Here is a 6,001-nt window from a genome sequence, read left to right as displayed (position 1 = left end):
ATCTATTCAATATCTAGTTTTAACTTAGTAATTCCGTGATCACCGGCCATCTGGACCCATCCTAGCCATGGAGTCCTACAGCCAGAATACCGAGTTCTGGCAATCACGGTAGTTACTACACATTTGACAACCTCTGTTTCAACCATCTCTCTTCAATCCTCATCCCAAAGTGGGTATGGACCACAGCTGAAACTTTACCATCCTTTTCGGCTAGTCTTTTCATCGTCTGCCAGTGCATCCCAGACCTCTCCAGCTTTACCTGAATGTATCTCCTCGAGGTTGACCTTTGTCTTCCCATGTTCCCTCTTTCTGGATAGCTTCCATTGCAGGGCTGTCCTTGTGTGACATTGTCCTTTGATTACCTCACTGTGTGTCCTATCCATCTCCACTTTCTTTTCTATAATTGCCTTTCAACTGCCCCTTGTCCTGCTCTTCTCCACACTTCTTAATTTTAATTGTGTCAATCCATTTTATCTTCAGGATTTTGCAGAATCTGTTGACACATTTTTGGAGGCGATGGAGGATGGATTTAGTGGTTTTCCACGTTTCAGAGCCATACAGGAGGACATCCTTGACATTGTTTCAACCATAGATTCAGCTTAGTTGAACTCCCCATCAAACTGCACTATCCTAACGTGCAAAGACGTCACGCAACAAAAGAGGTAAGATCGATTCTTTCAATTTATTCATAATTTTGATATGAAGTTCCTAATTTAATGTGAGCGAGTTCCTATAGCTCATTAGATAGGGTACTTATTGATCCGTAAGTAAACGGACTGCTATCGATCCTATCTGCAGTCGAATGTTTTTTTTCCCTGCACCCCCACCGTGCAGCATGGTAAGAAAATAGTTTGGATCCCTGTTAGATCTCCTGAAAGTACTGTGTGATAGATAAAGTCCTATCAAAAGTATAGCAAGCAGTTGTGGCTGTGTGGTCTTGTGGTATGACGCTTTCGGATCGGAAGGTCTTGGGTTTGAGCTTCGCTAAGCGCATAGTTGAATCATTGGAAAAGACTATTTACTCACATTCTCTCCCCGTACTTAAGTGTAAAATGAGTACCTGGGCGTTAACAAGGTTGTCTCTGTCGGAAAAAAAATTGGAATATCGCTAAACAGGCGTCATGTCTCGTTCGACATGTTGCATGTTGCTGTTGGTCGGGGACCCTTTGTAAAGCTCTTTTAGCACGTTTGGTGTATATTGCGCTATATAAAAGCTCACTTATTTGTTTCACGCTATAGAAGGAATAAGTTAACATCACTCAGCTTTTTTCTTCCTGTATTTGGACCGCTGTTTGGCAATTCACTCAGAAATATCAATTAGACGGCAGGACTTCCGTGGTGTCACAGCACTTTTATTATATTACTTCATCTTTGAGCGATTATAGAATTGAACGTAGAGTAGCACTGCCAATAAATTTTACCTTTATAAATGGTGTGATTTTTCTAATATCAAAAACAATTTGCTGTGTCGGTTATCATTTACGACTCCAGCCGACGCCATTATTACTTACTGTGTTTCCCATTAGTTTCGATTTTGCAAGTGATGGCAAACATTATGTTTCATCGGATTATAGGATCTTTAGTTCGTGGTGAGGGGCGGGGGGGGGGGGGGGGGGGATTCCCCACGATGAAAAAAAAAAAAAAAGGGGGGGGGGGGTTGTTCGGGGGAGGTGAGGTCTGTTTTCACTAGTCGCTGAAGAAGGGTTTGAGCCTGAAACGTTGCTTGTTTAGTATTTTGTTATGTTCTATTGATTTTTATACATGGATGTTTACAGTCCACAGCTTCTAGCAGTTGATTATTTATTCACTGACAATGATAAGTTGGCTTTAGAGAGACGAGATGTTGTTTATAGATAGTATGCAGATGACGTCACTCAGGCCTTTGTTATTGTTTTTGCCATCCGCGTTTGTGAGTTGTTCTCACTAAACTGCATTAACCTGACTATAAACGTTCATGATTACACAGAGTTTGTGTGTTGGTCCGTTATACTTCCGGATGGCAATGTTGTGAACTCCTTGGCCAAGCGCATTCTATCTATATCTCTTTATTTTTAAGTGAGTGTCATTATTCCTGCCCGTGCCAACAGCTGTTTATCTCTCTAGAGCTCTTGATGCTCGTTCGTGGCGTCTGGTGATGAGTTGTGATCGGCTCGGCTTCATTAGTGCAGCTAGTGTTGAAGCTCGTGCGTGAGTAAAAGTCGCACCTACGAACGAATGCACGTGCGAGAGCGCATATGCATCATGCACTCGCTCGCTCACTCACGCGAGGCACGCAGGCACGCGAATTGGGTGGATGTGAGGATGGAAGTGTAAGCGAAATTGAGAGTGAGTGAAGCGTTGAGGGAATGAGTGAGTGTGTGTATGTGAGAGAGCGAGAGGGGGGCAAGACAGAGAGCGGAAAAGTGGGGAGCAGAATGATGAACGAGGAACCACAATCATCACCCCCCGACACCTGTATGCACGCTTCGCCAGCTGGACGGAGATTTTAATTAAAACTGATCAACTTTATGCATCATGATATTGTTATGATAAAAGTTATAAAAAGATTACAACCCATAACAACTTGTAATGATGCTGTAATGAGATTTGGCACGATAAACACGTGATTCACGAGATATTTTTGAAGTTTTGGAGAGGATTTTGATATTTATGAGGGAAGAAGTGTTTGGAAATTGGATAAATTATCTTTAATAATCTCATTAAAAGTGGGCTGATTTTTAACTCCTGTGCAAAATATAATCTTTCTTTCTTGATGTAGAAAATAAATTCGGTGCGATTTTAATTTTACGTTGAATGAGTGAGAAAATGATTGTTTAATGTGGTTCTAACATGTTTTGTTTTCAACCAAAGATTGTGTGAGAAATGGCTTTTGTTGTGTAATCATATCGTATTCGTTTTAATTGTGAACTTTCTGGGAAAAGAATAACAAAAATAATTCAAAACTTGATTTCTTATCAATTTTATCTTGACTTGAATTTCATATCCTGGACATTTGTACATTTCGGACACGTTGTTGCCTGACCCACTGTGAGTAATTTATATGATGTGAACTTGATTTTTGTTTTGTTTCGAGAGTAATACTATTTTGTGTTATAAATAGATTAATCTATTCTTCTCCCGAACCCTACAATTTCCCACCCGTCATCCTCCACTCCTTCCTCTTCCTCATAGAGATCAGTCACGTAGTTTAGAAATAGGTACTCACCAGTTTAAAAAAGAAAATGGATACCCAACCCCCCCCCCCCCCAAAAAAAAAAAAAAAAAAACAAAACAAAACAACCCAACCCCCCCCCCCTCCCCCTCCCCCAAATGAAAAAGAAAAACAAAAACGTCCCCCCACACCTTTAAAAAAAAAACAACAAAACAAACAAAAAAAAACAAAAAACAAACAACAAAAAAAACAAAACAAAACAACACGAGAAGAAAACACAAATGCATGTCTCTCGCTTTGTCTGTGGGAATTTTTTTGGTGATAAGTGTTCACCTCTATGCCAGTCTAAAAACGTCAACAAACTTTAGTGTGATATCAACCGCTAACCTCTCAATCTTCACGTGCGAAATACCAATATGACTCAGGATTGTAGTATTTCCAGAAAATAATGAATGTGACCAGCTGAATTATTGATGATATGCGTTTAGTTAAAAAAACAACTCACCACATCCGCCTGACGAATATAAGTTATAAAATTAGAAATTAAGGAGCAGGCACCGGTGTAAGATAAAGAACTGAAAAAGTGCGTATGAAAGGTGCCAGACAAAGCAAGAAAGAAAATATAACCTACCAACACACAAAACTATGTGTCACCTACAACGTTTATTGATAGATCGAAGTTGACGTCACTCCGGTCTTTGCTATTGTTTTTTGCCATCCACGTTTATGAGTAATTCTCACTGTATTAAACAGACTATAGATAGTATGCAGATGACGTCACTCAGGCCTTTGTTATTGTTTTTGCCATCCGCGTTTGTGAGATGTTCTCACTAAACTGTATTAACCAGACTATAAAAGTTCATGGTTACACAGAGTTTGTGTGTTGGTCCGTCATACTTCCGGATGGCAATGTTGTGAACTCCTTGGCCAAACGCATTCTATCTATAAACGTTCAATGTTACACATAGGTTTGTGCATTGGTCCTTTATACTTCCGGATGGCAATGTTGTGAGCTTCTTAGCCCTGCGCATAACTCATAAACGCGGATGACAAAAAGCAATAACAAAAGACCTGAGTGACGTCGACTTCATACTATCTATAGTCTGATTGATATATTTTGGTGAGAACTATTCATAAAAATGGATGGCTAAGAACAATAACAAAGAGCTGGATGAGGTCAATATCGTTCCTTCTATAATATCCCGGCTGTCTTGTATGTATTTCATTCAACTATAAAACTCATATTGATTTATTGGTTTTCGATACGGCCATCTCATCTTGCCTATCAACTTTCTTATTCTCCTTTTTTCTTCTCTTTCTTTTGAACCCAACTTTTTGTTTCCACCATCCACACGTATAAACTTATATTGGATGGATTGGCACCTGAATATTTGCAGGAACTGATTAAAAATATGAACCCACTCGAAATTTAAGATCATCTCAGTCCCAACTTCTAAAAGTTACCACCTCAAAATCCACTTTCGGTGAAAAAGCCTTTTCATTCATAGCTCCACGCCTATGGAACGCACTGAGTCCTCGGACAAAGTCTTGTGAAAATTTATCATCTTTCAGGAAATGTCTGAAGACTGAGTTGTTCCGCGAGGCTTATTTTTCATAAAATAGATGTTGCTTTGATTTTGTTTTTTGTATGCATGCTTATTATGTATCATGTGGTGTCGTGATTTTTAATTTTGTTGTTTTTAAACATTTTTATTTTCATTATGTAAAGCGCCGCAGAGCACGATTACCGTGGATGTTCATTATTTACTTACTATTTACCCACGGGCATCTGTTTTAGTTCTCACCAAAGAATCATCTTTTCCTATCGCTTCTCATTGCATTTATTGATACTGTGTGTTCAAGTAAATACTCACATCTGCCAGCCAGATATAACTTACCGAAACATAAAACTTCTCTCGCGTGAAACAGACAATGGAAAGGACGCTAATCTATAGCAGAGAGTACTTTTCATCAGATCTAACCGTTCCAGCTACCCAATCACTGTTGGATGTACAAAAGGGGGAGGGAGAGGGGGGGGGGGTCAGAAAAAATCCCAACTTTACCCGGAATTGATCTCGATCCCTTTTCGTGTGAAGCGAGTGCTCTACCAACTGAGCTATCCTGACCCCCGCCTTCCTCTTTCCCTTCTCCAGCCAGGTAGAGATTCACACACGAATAGAGCTAGTTGAGTTTAAATGAGATTAAAGTGCCTTACCCAAGGACACAAGGTAGTGCCAGATATTATGTGATTATTGTCTTACGTACTGATAGTCAGGAGACCTGAAAACTGCATGACTTTAAAAAAATGAAATATCTTTATAACTCCCGATTCGTGGTTCTAATGATGTGAAATTGAATGTAAGCTTTAATTTAATATACGAAAAAAGATAAAATGCACGTTTTGGGTTTATCAACAAAACAGGATGAATGAAACACTACAGACGAATGAGATAATGTGGTACAGGCGATGTTAACAACGCCACCACCACATTATCTCATTCGTCTGTAGTGTTTCATTCATCTTGTTATGTTGATAAAGGGGAAACCTGAAACGTCCAATTTATACGTTTTCGTAAATTATTCACATTGTTATTTTTTTTTTTCGAGCACCAACATTTAGGTCGTTCTAATGACGTGACGTGGAATATGTACCGTCTTTGACATTTCTGGTTCTTCTTGTACTCTTTCTTTTGCCGTCACGTGATAACCTAATTTTGTTCTTTTTGAGGTCCCCGGTTTGAGACTTTATAAAACAGTCCCCCCCCCCCCCCCCCCCCACCCCCCCATAAACATCAAAACATTTTCGATTGATTAAATTCAACGTAAACATGTATACACATAATATTTTAT

The 6,001-nt window shown here is 39.4% G+C and overlaps 1 protein-coding gene across 1 annotated transcript in view; it reads left to right on the top strand.

Moving 5' to 3' along the window:
• The first annotated feature begins 2,261 nt into the window (after positions 1-2,261).
• LOC144972279 (substance-P receptor-like) overlaps positions 2,262-6,001 on the top strand; it is a 332,733-nt gene continuing 328,993 nt past the window's right edge. Inside the window, exon 1 of the mRNA XM_078913366.1 lies at positions 2,262-3,027. The gene's annotated coding sequence lies outside the window, so the exon portion shown is untranslated. The remainder of the gene's footprint in view (positions 3,028-6,001) is intronic.

This window comes from Berghia stephanieae, chromosome 5, assembly GCF_034508935.2.
Source record: "Berghia stephanieae isolate SIO BIC M18660-M18661 chromosome 5, UCSD_Bste_1.3, whole genome shotgun sequence".
In the NCBI taxonomy this organism is placed as follows: domain Eukaryota; kingdom Metazoa; phylum Mollusca; class Gastropoda; order Nudibranchia; family Aeolidiidae; genus Berghia; species Berghia stephanieae.
Note: the sequence above shows the minus strand (reverse complement) of the source record. Positions and strands in the feature narration are given on the sequence as shown.